Source organism: Peromyscus maniculatus, chromosome 5, assembly GCF_049852395.1.
Source record: "Peromyscus maniculatus bairdii isolate BWxNUB_F1_BW_parent chromosome 5, HU_Pman_BW_mat_3.1, whole genome shotgun sequence".
Classification (NCBI taxonomy): Eukaryota; Metazoa; Chordata; class Mammalia; order Rodentia; family Cricetidae; genus Peromyscus; species Peromyscus maniculatus.
In genome coordinates this window covers 46,222,377-46,239,991 of record NC_134856.1, presented here as the reverse complement: position 1 = coordinate 46,239,991, position 17,615 = coordinate 46,222,377, and the positions used below count along the sequence as shown (strand labels likewise).

Genomic DNA, 17,615 nt, shown 5'->3' with positions numbered 1-17,615 from the left:
ATATATATATACAAAATATGTTATATATATATATTAATCTAAACAAAATAGGCAAATATTGGGGGGAAATAAAGCCTCAAATGGTCATCTCTTGTCAACAAATGAAATTTCTAGTATGGAGATTGGGTTACATCTAATTGAGATGTCCCATGGGAATCCCCAGACAACCTAGACTGTTGCCAAGACTATTGTATAAATTGCTCTCCATAAACTGACAAGACCCCATTGTCAAAACCAACACCTGCACAACTCATTGAACATAGAGCAGTTGATCTGGTGCCTCCATACAGCCTTCACCCACTACGTTCTATCATCTTTGGTACAGGAAGGTGCTCTGCACACTACTAAAAAAGAAACATAAACACCAAGCCAGCCATAACTCCTTTGTGTGTCCTGACAAAGAAAAGGTACAAAAACCAGAGACCCACCTGTCTGCACACTCAGGAATCCCATAAAAACACTAAACTGGGAGCCATAATATATATGTGAAGGACCTCTGGGGTGAAAAGAAAGAATATATATGAAAAAAAGAAAAATTAAATTAAAAAAAAAAACTTGACACAACATTATTAGACAAGGAACCTCCAAAGATGACATTGATTGGCCAACGACGGCTGGGCATGGAGTCTACACTTAAGAGTAGTTTGTTTTCATCCATTTCTCTGTCATTGGGAGATCCCTGTGTCTTTCTTAGGGTCCTATTTACTAGGTAGCCTCCCTGGAGTTGTGAGTTGCAGTCTGGTTATTTTTTGCTTTACATCTAGTATCCACTTATGAGTGAGTATGTACCATGTCTGTCTTTCTGAGTCTGGGTTACCTCACTCAGGATGATTTTTTCTAGTTCCATCCATGGAACTGGACCAGGCCCTCTGGATAAGTGAGACAGTTGATTAGCTTGAACTGTTTGAAAGGCCCCCAGGCAGTGGAGCCAGGACCTGTTCTTGGTGCATGGGCTGGCTTTTTGGAGCCTGGGGCCTATGCTGGGACACTTTGCTCAGCCTTGATGTAGGGAGGAGGGGACTGGACCTGCCTCGGCTATGTCTACCAGGCTGGACTAACTCCCCAGGGGAGACCTTGCCTTGGAGGAGGTGGGAATGGGAGGTAGATTGGGGGGAGGGCTGAGTGGGGGGAGAAAGGAGGCTGGGAAATCCGTGGCTGATACGTGAAATTAAGTTAATTATAAAATAAAAATATTTTAAAAAAGAGTAGTTTGTCCCCCTCGCCCCCATCAGTTACACTCCCTTGGAGAACACTAAATTCTCATTTAGAGTGACCAACCAATATTTGACTTAAGATGCACTCTAAGAGATGAAACCCATGCCCAACCCATGCTTAGGTGACCAAGAACCTGAGACTAGATAGCCCAGGGGGAAAACCAAATACTACTGTTCTAAAATCATACAAACAATAGCAATGTATCAATAAAGTGACTCCTACCAGCATTCTGCTATACTCATAGATCAGTGCCTTGCTCAGCCATTACTAGAGAAGCTTCCTTCTGCAGCAGATGGGAATAAACACAGAAACCCACAGCAAGACACAGCAAGACAAATGAAGAGTGTGAAAAACCTTGGAACACTCAGCAACCCAACCCTAAATGGGATGTCTACCACAGACCCGACCCCCTCAGGGCTTAGGGACCCTGTGGAAGAAGAAGCAGAAAGAGTTATGAGCCACAAGAGATGAAAGGCACCAAGGAAACAAGGCCCTCTAAGTCAAGATGATCACTGTACATACAAAGTCACAGAGACTGAAGCATCATGCACAGAGCCTGTATGGGTCTGCACCAGATTGGGGTCCTAGAGCTGAAAGGACAAGTAGACACATGTTCCCATCTCTAAGCCAGAAGCTATCTCCAGTTGATAACCACTTGCAAATGAGAATGTAGTTTTCTCCAAGGGAGTCTAACTGGGGGATAAAAAGCTATTTGTAAGTGTAGACTCCACGTCCAGGCAGGAATGGCCAGCCAGTCAACAGCATCTTTGGAGGTTCCTTGTCTCACAATGTAGTGTCAAGCTTTTTTTTTATTTAATTTTTTATTTTCTTTTCATATATATATTCTTTCTTTTCACCCTTGAGGTCCTTTACATATATATTATGGCTTCCATTGTAGTGCTTTTATGGGATTCCTGAGTGTGCAAATGAGGGGATGTCTGGATGTCTGTTTCTTGTGCCTTCTCTTGGGCCTGCACTTTTCCTCCTGTTTGTTTTGTCCAATTCTGATGTGTTAGCTTTGCCTTTACAATATTATATTATATTATAATAATTATTGTATTATATTATATTCCTGTGGAAGTCTGTTTTCTTAGATTTTTTTATTCATTTTATATACCAACCACACATCCCCCTCTCATCCTTCCTCCTGCTCCCCCCACCCCCTCCTTTCCCTCCCCTAACCCACCCCTCATCCCCTCCTCCAAAAGGGTAAGTCCTCCCATATGGGGAAAGCAAAGCCTGGTACATTCAGCTGAGACAGGACCAAGCCCCTCCTTCCTGCATCAAGGGTGAGTAAGGTGTCTCACCATAGGTAATGAGATACAGAAAGCCAGCTCATGCACCAGGGATAGATCCTGATCCCACTGCCTGGGGCCCATCAGACAGATCCAGGTACTCAACTGTCTCCTGTATGCCATGCATACCAGTTTGTTTTCTAATAAGAGACAGAACACAGAACGAGGGTGGATCTGGACAAGAGGAGAAGCCCTGGGATAAATAGAGGGAAGGGAAATCTTAATCAGGAAATATTACGTGAGGGGAAAAGTCAATTATCAATAAAAAGAAAAAGAAGAAAGCAAACTCAAACTAGGACACACACAGAACATATATACTATACTATAATGGAATATATATATATATATATATATATATATATATATATATATATAGTATATTTAGTACACACTATAGTATCATACAGAGCTGTTGAACACCCCAAGTCCCATGCTTTCAGAAAACATGGAGTTGTGTCTTATTTTTTGACTTATTACAGGCCCTTTCAATTCTTGAATTTAGACCAATGCTGTCCAAAGTAGTTATTTCTATACCCTCTTTATAACTCTTTTCTGTCTGTTGCTATTCTTTTCTTTATGATTTGTCTCCTAGTCTCTCAGTGCCCTGGGGCTTTAAAAGAGCACTTTATATAAGCCACTCTCCTCTCTCTTAGCATGTTTTCTGTTATGTTTCCTGTTTTTGAGTTGTCCTTGAGTAAACAATGTACATTTACTACTAATTCTTCAGGATAACAAAATAATCTTCCTCCTCACTGCACACTCTTGTATTATGGCCATCATTCTTTGCATTTCCATATATGTATGTATACATACTGGCTTTTGGAGACAGGGTTTCTCTGTGTAGTTTTGGTGCCTGTCCTGGATCTCACTTTGTAGAACAGGCTGGCCTCAAACTCACAGAGATCTGCTTGGCTCTGCCTCCTGAGTGCTGGGATTAAAGGTGTTTACTACCATCGCCTAGCCATTTTTTTTTTTATACTTATGGAGGCTATCTAATCAAACACATTGATTAAGCATATTTGGTGCTACTCTAACTTTGAGCAAGCTATTGTTTGTTAGACCAACAGAGTGAGAAGAGCAAGTATTTATCTTCATTTATTCCTCCTGTGCTTTCTTTCTTTGTATAGACCTGAGCTTCTGACCCATCTCACTTCGCATTTCACTGAAAAGCATCTCCCACAGTCCTTATAAAGCAGACTTACAGGCACCAAGCTCCTTAATCATTTGTTTTTCTGAGAAAGCACTCCTCCTCCACTTTCAAGGTAATTTCCTGGGTAAAGAATTCTTTGTTGTTGCTTCATCCCTCAGAACTGTAAATGTTTTCTTCTACTCATTTCTTGCATGTATTTTTTTAAAAGTGACATATAATTCCTTTGTTCCTCAATAGATAAGATCTTCTCCTTTTCTCTGATTTACTTGAAAATGTTTTTCTTTATCTCTGATACTTTTGAAGTTTGAATATGCATATCTGTGTATGTCTCTTTGGAATATCCAAAAGGTACCTTCTAAGCCTCTTGGACCTGTGATGTTTCATTTCATTAATTGTGGGAAACTGTCAATCATTATTCAAATATTCTGATCTTGCTTTCTTCCTTCACTTTCTTGGGCTGCTATTATTATACACTGCATCTTCTGTTGCTGTCCAACAGTTCTTGGATATTCTGGCAGACTGGAAACCAGAACTTCCCTGACTACTTTTTCTAAGTGGGTATTTGGAAAAACTCCAGAGTCTGTAAGTACCAAACAAAAGTTCTGAGTCCATGCTCTGACCACCAATGAAACTGAAAGGCAACCAAAGCAAACTGGCCCAACTCCACTTTGTGTTGAGTCTGAAGAGTAACTTCCTTTTGTGCCTTCATCACCTCCTTCACCCAAGCCATCCCCACAATTGCATCAATTCCCATTACAGTGAATATACAGTGAATATATACAGTGAATATATGAGGAAGAGGACCCAGGGAACCCTATAACAAGAAATCTCTCTAACAGAAAATGATTCACGTGGATCCTAATTGTAAGTATCTTGAAAAAATAAATTCTTTAATTAGTTCTGTTCAGATAGTTTAGAACTTATTCTTATTCAAAACTATTAGTTGACTGGTTGATTTTTTATATTAAAAATCTATTACATGAAGTATTTAAAATGGTAAAATCTAAACAGTCTATAGAACATTCAAGGAAGTATGGAATTTCCATATTCATAAAATACATTACAATATCTTATTCCCCTTGTCCTGTCAGTGAGGGAGTTATAAAGAAAATGAAAGTTCACTTAAAACACAATTAGAAATAAGAATATTTGTTCTCTGAGTCAAGAAAGAAATGTCTAAATATGATTGCTAAATTATGTATAAGACTGTCTAAAGTATAATAAATTATATTATCAATATTTTCTGGTTAACCTCTAGCTTGAAAGGGCTATAAACTACATACACATTCATCAGTTGTGGATTGTTAGTCAAATACACCACAGCCACAAAGTTACATCCCTTGGAGCCTAAGAGGAGAGTGGATGAGGAGACAGTCAGGAGAGGCTCTGTGGAGGCTCTGACATCTATAGCCATCATTGCCTCTCTCCGTCTAGATGAAGCCTTACAGGTCACCTTGTTTTCTGCACAAGGATGGTTTTATTTATTTTTATTTTTTGTTTTGGCAAGGGGTGTGTGTGTGTGTGTGTGTGTGTGTGTGTTGAATGCAATTCAGAGGAAAAAAAGCAATAGCTCCCCTCCTCTGCCCATCCTTGCTAAAGTTTTATTTACAATACACAACCGAGACAGGCTCAGTATAGCATACAAAAAATAATTTCTTAGGTGAGAAATCAAGATATAGCAGGCCCAGAAGACCTTCATTTATCTTTCAACTAGTAAATTTCATCAGTATGTTTAAAGGAGGTCAGAACTCCTGAGGTGTCCTCAAGGAAGATAAAACACAGTTCTAGACCCATCACTAACCCTATCTTCCCCATGAGTACCACAAACAGCACCTTTAGGAATATCATAGTGTTTGTTTCTTGTGCTGGTAAATAATACATTTTTATGGGCAAAACCATGACTTCCAGATAGATATAAAAAGAACACATGCTCCAAACAAATCTAATTCATTTATTAACTAGTAAATCAGAGACTGGAGATGTGGTTTAATGGTTACGGGCATTGGCTGGTTTTCCAGAGGATCTGGGTTCAATTTCCAGCAGCCACATGGTAGTGCACCACCATCTATAACTCCAGTTCCATGAGATCCAATGTTCTCTCCTGTCATCTATGGGCACCAGGCATAAGTACAAACATACAAGTAAAACACTCATATACATTAAAAACTATGTTTAACCTAAAAAATAGTAAATTAGTTGAATATTTAATAGGTTTCAACTTCAAATAACAAATTCATCTTTATGCAATAAGAAATGCTGGAAAAATTTAATATTAAATACTCAGCTGATCAACATTAACAAAATAATAATAAGCTGCTTTCAACAAGATTATATTCATGAGAATTTCTTGGGAAATATACATTATAGTTCTTAACAACTCTTGGAGTTACAAAATGGCTGAAAAGCAATGAGTTAGGAAACCTGTATGTGTGAGCATACCAAAATGTTTTATAATCCTTCCTGGCTATGAACATTTTCTTTAGACATTTACCTAGAAATAAATTTGCTAGATCAAAGCTTTTGGATGCTCTTGTTTACTGGGAATTATCAGATGTTTTCCTGGAGTGATTATGTTGATAGGCATACTCACTACCTTGTAGAAATCATTCCATGTTCTTGAAAAACAGTTATGCTAGAATGTACAATGAAGAGATTCTGTAGCTTTAATCAGTCTATTTGGAGCTGGAAAGATGTCTTGGTGTTTGAGAGCCTTGGCTGCTCTTGACAAGGACCTTGGTTCGATTCCCAGCACCCACATGGCAGCTCACAACTATCTATCACTCCAGCTCCAGGGAATCAGAGGCCCTCTTCAGGCCTTCATAGGCACTGAATACACATGATATGCAGACATACATGTAGGCAAAGCACTTATACATATAAAATAAAAGTAACTAAACTTTATAAAAGTAAACAGTATCTTTATGGATTTGGCATATTCTAAATGTGTAGCGGCCTGGAAAGTGATACAATAAATAATTACCTATGATCCTTACCTCCAACTTCCAGTACAGAGCTGTGAAATCTTTGTAATTTTTTAGATGATAGGAGTCTGGGTTTTATAACAATGATGTGACTCATTGTAGGCTTCCTACAGAGTTTCAACTAGACATGGAAGTTGGGCACCAAACAAAGACCAACCACATAATTAAAACATCAGAACATTGGGCCAGTTGTCTCAGAAAAAGGAAAGGGTTTAAAAATCAGTGAGGGAGGGGCCTGAAAAGGTGGTTCAGCAGTTACCAGGATGCACTGCTTTTGCAGAGGAATGAAGTTCAGCTTCTGGTTTTGTTTCTCACAATGGCTTGTAACTACCGCTCAATGGAATGTGGTGCCCTTTTCTAAATTCTCCAGGTACCCCTACTCAGTGCACATACTCACAAACATACATACATCATTAAAAATAAGTTCAAGGCCAGCCTGGTGTACAGAGTGAGTCCCAAGACAGCCAGGGCTACACAGAGGAACCCTGTCTCAATAAATCTTAAAAAAGTCAATCACTATTCATTATGTAGCCAATGATAAAAAAAAATAACTCATGCCTTCGTAACTGTGACATTCTAGATTGTGACTGTCACTCAAGACCCTAGATCAAAGGAGAATTAAACCAATAGGCTCTTAGTACATTCTTAATTGTTTTTAAAGTCTTGACCTAGAATGATGCTATCTGGAGTTTTAAGTAACAGGAACAGAGGATTTCTTTGGGCAATTTGGAGCACATTCTCAAAGGGAATTGTGGGATCCTAATCCTGCACCTTGCTTTCTTTTACTTCCTGCCCATGAAGTGAATTTTTTAAACAGACTCTCACTACAACATACTGACCTTTGCCCAGACACCAAACAAAGGGCATTGTCTAATCATGGCCTGGACCCTCTATAACTAAGAGCCCAAATAAACCTTTTTTTCTTTGTAAGTTAATTGTCTCAAACATTTATAACAGTAATAGCAACATAAATAAAGAAATGATTTAATACATTATTGTACAGGAAGGATGCCATGCCTCACCTCCAGGGGAGACAATAGGGAGTGTCTACCCTCTCTATAGACCATATGGTCTATTTATAATTCATAATAAAACTTAATAACAACAATAATATGCTTCAGCATGTCTATGGACCATACTGTCTATGTATACTTTATACTAAAACCTAATCATAATTATAACATGCTTCAGAAAATAACATGATGTTATTCTTAGAAATCATTGAAACTGAATGTTAATAGGAACCTGTATATTGGTAGATAGTTGGAATTATACCTGACCTGGGCATACAGCTTGAGGATAGTGTCTGAAATCAAGCTAGTCTTAAGGACAGATCCCACATGGCAGAGCCCTTAAGCCTCCATCTCCTGGCATTAACTTGGGTAACTGATGTCACCATTGGATGGCAGTATAATCAGGTAGTGTTAGGACTGAAACCCAACACTATCTTAAATATGTGCTATTAGTTAACTTAATATACAAAAATATAAAGATATGAAGCTAGCAGTAAAGAAAGAAGATTAATGCAAATAAATTTCCAGGCCAAGAAATAAACAGAATCACAGCCAACATTAGAACAAAAATAGGAGAGCCTTGAAGAAAAGAGAAGATACAAAAACTTCACCATTTTGTGAATATGTGGGAGACTTTGGAATAAGTTTAACTGTCACTCAAGAGATGATACTGATAGAAAAACCCTGGTCAACTGACAAACTGAATGAATAATAAATGATTGAAACAAAGCAACCCAATTAATTAGAAATGTATTACCTACAACACAAGGTAGAAGTTGGTAAATTATTATTGGAGTTAAAGTTTTTATTACTCATTATGAATGATTAGACTAGAAATATTCAACTTTTATTATTTTATATAGTTAAATATTACTCTTTAAAACCAATCTATAGATTATAAGCTGTGACTATGATTATAGAGAATAAGTAATATAAGAAGCAAACACAAACACAAAGAGGAAATTAGGTAATTGTGGAACATAAAATATGCCCACCACCAAAACTTTGTAAGTAATTGACATAATCAAGATGTTTATTCCTTTGAGTCAGAAAACTACAAAACATCTCATTTGTGTGTAGTCTCCTAAAACACTGAAGGAACTCTGAGATAAATTTAGTTTTTAAGTTAGTCTAAAATTTTTAGACAATGTCTCTTTTTCTTCTAGTGGTCTTAACATTTCAATCTTGGTTTTAATAGCCTACTTAACTATTGGTTCTTTTAAAAGCTTCTTGGAAGTTCTTTGAGTGTGGGAAGATGTAAATAAACAATGAACGAGCTTGCAGGGTTCAGAATAATGATGAATCATTCTTTTTAAGAATTCAAAAATGAAGGAGTTTAAAGAAAGAAACACAAGTGTGGGAGAGGGAGGGTTGCTTAACAGTTAACTGCAAAGTTTCAAATACACAAAGTGGATTCTTAAGACATGTGATACAATTTCTGTGTCTTGATTCTATTTCTAGACATTCATAATCCAAAGACTGTGTCCTGGTTTGGGCTCAGGAGTGTGTCCTTGCCTGACAGGATCCACATTTTCTCATTGATCAGAAGTTAATATCACACTGTTTGTTCATGGAAGTCTGTGTTTTTGTTCCCATTGGAAAATTCTATAATTAAATGAAACCTCCCTTATTTCTGACCATAAATATCATATCTTCTAAAATATAAGGTTCAGATGCCTGAAATTAAAGAAATATTTAGTGAAAATGTAGCTTTCCAAGAGTACAGCCTTCCAAAAAGATTGTTATCACATAATTAGTGTTTTGTTTGTTTGTTTTGTTTTGTTTTATCAAAATCTTCCCTTACGTGTGTGTGTGTGTATGTGTGTGTGTGTGTGTGTGTGTGTGTGTGTGTGTGTGTGTGTGTGTGTTCTATGATCACACAAGTGTGGGTGCACAAAGCCAGAAAAGAACACCAGGGGTCCTGCTTAATTACTCTCCTGTTTTCCCTTGAGAGAGTCTCACACTGAACCTGGAGCTAAGGCTGGTGCCTGGCAAGCTACAGAAATTCTCTCATCTCTGTTCATCTCCATGCCCAGCAGTGAGTTTGTATAGCTTTTTAACCCGGGTGCTGAGGACATGAACTCAGGTTCTCAAGCTTGCAAAGCAAACACTCTTACATACTAAGGCACCTCCCCAGCCCCCTCCTTTTTTTTCAATCATTTACTCTGTTCATTAAGGCTGGAAAAATGTTTCTGCATTTCCAGCATGCAGAAAAATGCTTGGTTATATCAAATGTGTCAAATATATCTGTTGAACAAGTAAATGCACAGGTTCTAGTCTGAGTCTCATACTCAGCCATTGAGTAGATTGTCCTAGAATTATAAATGCTGAGAGTATGAGCCCCTCACAGCCAAGTGGATGCTTCTCACCACAAGAACAGACTCCAGAAAGTCCTGAGTATGCTACATGAACCCAACTCTATATCAGAGGGCTGCACCTGACCTTCAGAAATGATGCCCTCTAGCACAGTTTCAAAATGTCAAAGAAAATTGACTGTCCAACTCCTGACCCAGCCAGTGGTCTCCACGGAAGGATTAATATCAGGAGAGAATGTGAAGCGGCAACTTGGAGTACAACTGCGTCTCACTATCACAGACACGAGGAAGGTTCTGGCTGGTGATTTAGAAATCCCACCCGTAGCCCTTAATAGAGAAAAGCTTTCAATATTCATCCCAAGTGTAAAAAAAAAAATCTGAAGAAACTAGCCCTAGGCACTTGCAAGCACTCATGGTTAAAACAGTACTTTCCAACCTTAGACTGACATTTTAGCTTCACTTCCTAGGACTCTCTAGTTGCTGAAAAATAGAATCAGGGAAATCTTAGGCTTTGGATGCCTGGTTAGAGCATGTGGCTTTAATCCTTATGCACACAGAGGGCAGAGGGTCTAGGAAGTTCTGACCACTGGAAGAAGCAGAAGAAGAGGTACAATAGGGAAACACTGAACCGTAGCCAGAGAATAAAGTGGAACCAAATGAGAGACACACGGGTCAATCCATATGGCTCTCAGTCTTGCTCCAAGTCCACCATTGACTGAAAAAGACCCCCTAACCCCTGGGTATATAATGTCTGCTTTTTCTGTTTGTCCTGTGCCTTTTACATTTTCTTTTATAAGAAGAAAGTTCACCTTCATTTTCAGGCAGGTACACCATTTCTGAATAATTAAAGACATCTAAATATATCGTAGAAGCTTCATTGTTTGAGGATTCTGGCCAACTAGTCACATGTCCAATATCAAACTCAAGAAAAAGGAGCCTCTCGATACTGGCAAAGCCAGAATCGCCCTGGGCAGAGTTGAGCAGACAAGGGAGCATTTTCTCAAGGTGAATGTAGAAGGTGAGGAAGCCAGAAACCAGCCAGACTGAAATCCACTCCACTGGAGCAAAGGGAAGGAGAACGACTTACGTGCTGGGATAAGGGAGAAAGACGGGTAGTCTTGTTTGCTTCCCGGCTTTGTTTAAAGTGAAAGTATGCTTTTCTTGCAATAGGTGGTAACTGTGTGACTAGAAACAAAACGTGTGAAAGTCAGGCTCCAGCCCTCCGCATGGAAGCTGGCAGGAAGGAAAGCTATTTCCCTTGGGGTTGGCATTCAGGGAGACAGCTGAAAACACAGTTAAAAGGCCATCTCAAAAACTTTATAATTACAAATTTTCTAAAGCTGATACTGCAAGAAAATGGAGGTCAGGGTGCTAGAGATTGGGAGAAAAAAAATAAGTGAAATTTAGTCAAGCTGAGGATATTATGATTGTCTTAGTCAATGTATTTAAGTGAGCTGTGTAATGAAGTCCTGCAGAGAAAGAGAACCAACCATGTCCGTGTCCGTGTGTGTCCGTGTCCGTGTGTTTCCGTGTGTGTCTGTGTGTGTGTGTGTGTGTGTGTGTGTGTGTGTGTGTGTGTGTTTATCTCTAGATCTGTCACTATTGGTCTACATAAAGCTAGAGACAGGTTAAAAATAGATCTATGTATAAGATATAGATGTAGATTATAATTGTTCAGCCTAGCAAGTCTGAAATTTATAGACCAAGTTGACTGGACTGGAGACTAGGGAAGTGCTGAAGTTGCCATGGAAGTCAGAGGAAGAAAGTATGCTGGCAGGATCTCTCGAGAGATCTCAGTCTCTGGGTCTTTGACTGATTGGCTAATGCCCACTTGTATTCGGAGAAACACTGATAAACCCTGAAGGTTAGGGTTGAATCTGAAGCGCACCCTCGAACACACACTCTCAAGCGGTGACTGTTCTCCAGTGCTGTGCTGTCTGGGAGCTACGGAACCGTTAGAACCGTGAGAAGGCGGTGAATGTTGAGGTGGTAAGTCATTAGAGACAGGTGCTGGAAGGTTGTACCCTAGTCTCTGCTTCAGCACTCTTCTGGTCTACCCTGATGTGAACAGCCTCTGCCACAGGCACTTGACACCAGGACTGAGTGTTTCTGCTCTCTGGTCCCCATCATGGTGGAATCGGTAAAATCATGAGCCCTGAGGATCCTTTCTTAAGTTGTTTGTAGGAACTGTGGGCAAGGGCTTCAGAAGTAGCCAATATATTGGCACAGACAGGGTTCTATTCTGTTTTTGTAGCTTCAGAAAAGTAGAAAGAATTGTAATTTTTTTTCCTGGATAATCAAGCTTCCTTTGAAATATATGAATGCCAGACAAGCACCCCGAGGCATCAATGCCTCATGTTTGGAGAAAGGGATCCAGTTTGTACTTTCCACAGGCCCAGAGGTAAAAAGTGTCTGACCTTCTGATGATAAGCAGGCATTATTTCAGGAACTGCGGGGGACCGGCACACAATCAAAGAGGCAGGAGACTTGCAATTTACATTTGCTCTGTGATATGGGCGAAATTGAGATGTAGAAATGCAGCTTTTTTTTTTCAGAGTTCGTCTACACAGAGAAAACTACAGCCCATGATAAGAATTAGATGTCATTAGCCTTAGAAATGACAACTTTAGATATTGTGTGGTGCTTAGCTCTTTGGGAGAGTAGAAGCTAGAAGAATAAAATAGAAAAGTGCACTCAAGCACTAAATAGACATGTGAAGAAAGCTTCTGGTGGATGAAGTTATTATTCACCCGATATGTACCATCTCTCAGATCCTCGGATGCACCTTGAAATGCAAATTGCTCTGTCCTAGATAGTGAATTTTTTTTTCTGTATGTGGGGCCTGAAGATAACTTTGGTTCTCATTCTGGGCCCTTTATTTTAACCTTACAAAGTCTCTTATATAGAGAATTATTGTAACTTGTCTCTGCGGTTTCATTTTCCAGAGAACTTACATGTCCCGCTACTCAGCTCTAAAGACTCTACTGAAAGACTTCTAACACTAAATTCAACAAATCAAGGACAGAGGTTTATAGAATCTTCTTTCCTAACTATTTAATCATTTCTCAAAAATAAAAAATCCACATTGTAATGTTGAATTAGCCCACATCCCGTTTTCCTACGGTATGCCCTTCCTATCCTTTATTCTTGCCAAACATTGTCTTGCTTTGATAAATATTGTATTCTTTGGGACTGGGGATACGTTTCAGTGGATAACGTGCTTGTCACATGGGGTGATGACTTGATCTCGGGTCCCCAGAGCCCATGTGAAGTCTGGAGTGGTGGCAGTTTCTGTCATCCTAGAGCTCCTTAGGGAGGTTGAAGGAGGAGAAAGAGGAATTCCTGAAGCTTGCAGGGTGGCTTGCCTGGAAAATACAGCTGCAGACGAAGAGATCCTTTCTCAATGGAGGTGGAAGGTGAGGATCAACACCTGAGGTTGTCTTCTGACCACCACGCACATGGTGTGTTATTTGTGCACCTTTACTCAGAGTACCATGTGCACACACATACAAGTATCATAAACACACAGATGGTGAGTGTGTGTGTGTGTGTGTGTGTGTGTGTGTGTGTGTGTGATTGTACTTAAAACTCACAAAATTGAGAGTTTGATCTCAAACTTTACTGTATCTCTAAAATCCATTTTCCCCAATAAGGCTGCATGTACACATCCCTACATTTAGCATATAGACACATATTTTCAATGCAAATACCTTTCAATTCACAATAGAATTCATGGAAATTGATATTTTTGATCAGTTCCCAGTCACTTAACCTTGAAAAGCCACTGTTTTTAAAATTTTTAGAAATCTTTAGTTTTTAAAATTGTCATACTATATCAAATTTTAAGCCTCCATATTGTATGAACATAATGAATGTGCCCACAAATCTCTTAGATATTGACTTCTATAGATGAACTGAAAATTGAAAAGGTTTAATAATGTCAAAAAAATCAAGGGTAGTTTATGACCTCAGAGTAGAAAGAGGAAATCCAAACAAACCCTCTTCCCAAGTACAGATACATAATTTCACAAAGCAATAAAGAACATTGGTCTAAAAGCCACATCACAAAAAAATACAGTATGGTTAGTTTCTGTGAATTTCAAACATACATACATTACTTACTGTGATTTGAATTCACTTTGTTTCCACCTGAACTCATGTGGAGGCATGATCCTAAATAATTCTGCCATGTTGAGAGGAGGACCTAGTTCAGCTGAAGAAATGGAGTTCTCAGGAGCCTATCACTGCAGTCACAGAAGAGCTGTCACCCACCGGGACTGCGTTAGTTACCACAAGAGTAGGCTGTTATAACACGAGGCTGCCCTTCAAGTTCTGTCTCTTGCTCATGTGCCCAGTTGCATTGCTGATTCTTACCATGAGTCAAAACAGCATAAGGTCATTGCCAGAAGTCAAGCAGATGCCATCACTCTTCTCTTGGACTTTCTGACTAGTAAGCCAGTATTAACACACTTCCCCCCTTTCCTGTTTTGAACCTCTTATCTTTACCAAGTACCCAGTCTCAGATATTTTGTTATGGTAACAGGAAATGGACCAGGACATGAAAAATATGCATATATGAGAAAGCTGAAGAAAACATGATAATGACTAAAAGTATCAGTGAGGGCAGGGGAGGTGACTCAGTACTTTCCTTGCAAGATTGGGGACCTGAATTCAATTCCCAGAGCTGGGCATGCCAGTGCACGTTTATAATCCCCAAAATGGTGACACAGGAGGGAGAGCCAGGTGGATCTTTAGCTCACTAGCCAGCTAGCCTTGCCTACTTAGCGAAGTTCCAGGCCAATATGGGACCCTACTGGGGAGAGTGCCAAAGAAATGACACTGGAGGTTATCTTTGACCTCCACATGCACATACACAAATGTACCCCATACACATGAATACACACACACACACACACACACACACACACAGGAGGTGTTAATGGGTTGAATAGAATTCAAAGCTATAAGTGCTCTATAATGTCTTAAAGTAAGTAGGTAAAGGGTACCTGGATTTCTCTTCAATTTACATTCCATAATACTGTTATGCAGTTTAATGTATTTATATGTATGCATTCATATTACAGGGTGTCCATGTGCATATATATGTATGTGCAAATGCATAATGTATAATGCAAAGGCATTAGTTTGTGATGGTTAGTTTATGTTGAGTGTAGGCTATCCCCCCTTGAGATTGCTGTCTCAGTCTTTAGTTGTTTATATAACTCATGTATTGAATAGCTTTTCAAATAAGTTTTCTCAAGCTTAATCTTGTTGGTAATAAACACTTTTGACAATATTATATATTACTTCTCCAAGATCGACCTACTACAAACCTCACTTTAAATTGTAATTGTATAAAAAGAAAAAGAATTTCCTTTATAACAGCATTGCTGCAGAGATGGCAAATGAAAACACTTTTGCTCACATTATTCTAATCAGCTGGCATTGTTAAGGAATCTTAAACTCAGAGCGACTCCTTTTGAAGTAATAATACGTATTTGGTCTCTGCCCCCACTTTGTGGAACTGAGTCTCCTTGGACTCTCTGAAGTGATATCTTTCTGCATGGGAATGAGGTAAGTGGCAAATAATCGCCTAGGCATAGATACCGGTTACCAAGGTAACCACTCACACATCTAGAGGTTTGTAACCTTCTGCTCCCCTTACCCCCAGGAAGAGGAACTAAAAAGGTTGTTTGTTCACCAGTGCCCAATGATCCAATCAATCCATGCCTACATAATAATGTTTCCATAAAAGTCCAAGAGGATGTGGTTCAGAGAACTCCAGGTTGTCACACACGTGTAAGTTCTGAGCCTGTGTCCTACCTCAGCCTCACAAGCACAGAGCTATGGTTCCCAGGATCATTCTAAGTCCTTCCCTCTGAGATTTTCTTCATCTGACTGAGAGTTTGTCAGTGCTTCTCAACCTTCCTACACTTTCAAACAATTCCTCATGTTGTGGTGACCCCCAACCAAAAATGATTTCGTTGCTACTTCATAACTGTAATTTTGCTACTATTATGGATTGGAATGTAAATATCTGTGTTTTCTAATGACCTTAGGTGACCCCTGCAAAAGGGTTATTTGACCCCCAAAGGGGTCACGACCCAGAGGTTGAGAACCACTGGCTTATATCTTATAAGGTATCCCTTGTAATCAATTGACCATGATAGCTTTTAGGATTGAACTATAAAATGTCTTACATGTGTCAATTGCTAGGTCTCCAGCTGGTGGCATTTTTTTTGAGAGGTGGTGCCAACTTCAGGGGGTGAGAGCAGCTCACAGCTGTATATCAAGGAATGCATGCTTTTTTTTAAGGTTCTCCCTGCCCCCCTGCTCCCTTTCTTTCTGCTTCCTGCCTGTTAAGGAATGAGTGACTTCTGCCACAAGGCTACCACCATCATGCCTTACCATATTGGCAGCTTGAATCAATAGAACCAAAGACTATATCCTGAAATGTCTGAAGCTGCGAGTCCAGAATTTGTGAGCCATTTTGGTGACTGAATGGTAGATAGGGGCTCCCAAGAAGTCTCCATGTGAAGGCAGTCGGTCTGAAATAATGGGAGTCTAGACTTGTGATCAGCACCGGAAGGAAGGGGTGACCTTGAGGGTGAAGATCCCTAGAGTTAATGTCATTACAGAATTTGATAATAGGACACCCAGCTAATTTCTAAAGTGGTCAGTGTGAAAAAGTCCCATTCATCTCGTCTCGAAAGAGCCCCACCTGGAGAATGCAGGAGCTTAAATGAGTTTGTTGTCTGCATTTCCTGTGCCCTGTACTTTCCTTCCATAAGCTAAGCTGACATAGTTCAGGGAAAAAGCAGCTTATTTGAATCAGATTTCTGTGAATTTGAGGCCAGCCTGGCAGATGTACCGGGGCAGCCAGCAAGACATAGTGAGACCCCCATCTCAAAAAAAAAAAAAAAAAAAAAAAAAAAAAAAAAAAAAAAAAAAAGTTCTCTATTAAAGCGGCTGGCCCCACTTGCTTTTGTAATACTCTTCAAGCCTATATTTTGGATGATTTAACTCAAGATTCACTTAGATCTGAAAACAGTCTTACAAGAAGAAAGCTGCAGATTTGTCCAGCCAAATATCTAAATACTGATTACACTATTTTTTTTTTTAACTTCACAGCTTCCAGGGAAAATTTTTCATGTTTTTTTTTCCCATAACAAATTCATAAACTTAGTTTTCCCTTGATTTACTTCCACTTTTTGTGCTTGTGACTTTAATAATGGTGGTTTGCTGAGAAGGTTTGTTCTTGTTTTTTGTTTGTTCTTGGAATCTTTTGTTAAAAAAAAAAAAAAAAAACCTTTTCAAAATCTTTGCTTCACCCTTCACTGCATAAAACACATATCCTGAGTGGATTGAGCTCGCTTGATGATGTCAAGGCATATTGAGGTAAGAAGAGCTTTTCTACCTCTGTCCCGCTCCCCTAAAGAGGACAGCATAGGCTGTTCAGGCGCCATGTGGCCTGAAGACAGTATGATGAGCAGAGGACTTCAGTAAAACTTCCTAACAAAGTGGTAATCCATCCTCAACCCAAATTGGTTGAACACAACAACCATCATTGTTTCCATTTCATTTAATGCCCATAAAAATGAAGTCACTCGAATCCAACAGCTATAGGCTCAGAATATTTTCACTGC

General features: G+C 39.3%; 1 long non-coding RNA gene across 1 annotated transcript in view; it reads right to left on the bottom strand.

The window, feature by feature from the left end:
• LOC121829733 (uncharacterized) overlaps window positions 1-14,329 on the bottom strand; it is a 90,626-nt gene extending 76,297 nt beyond the window's left edge. The window contains exon 1 of the long non-coding RNA XR_006072798.2: window positions 14,092-14,329. This is a non-coding gene — a long non-coding RNA (uncharacterized LOC121829733). The remainder of the gene's footprint in view (window positions 1-14,091) is intronic.
• Between the last annotated feature and the right edge of the window lie 3,286 nt (window positions 14,330-17,615).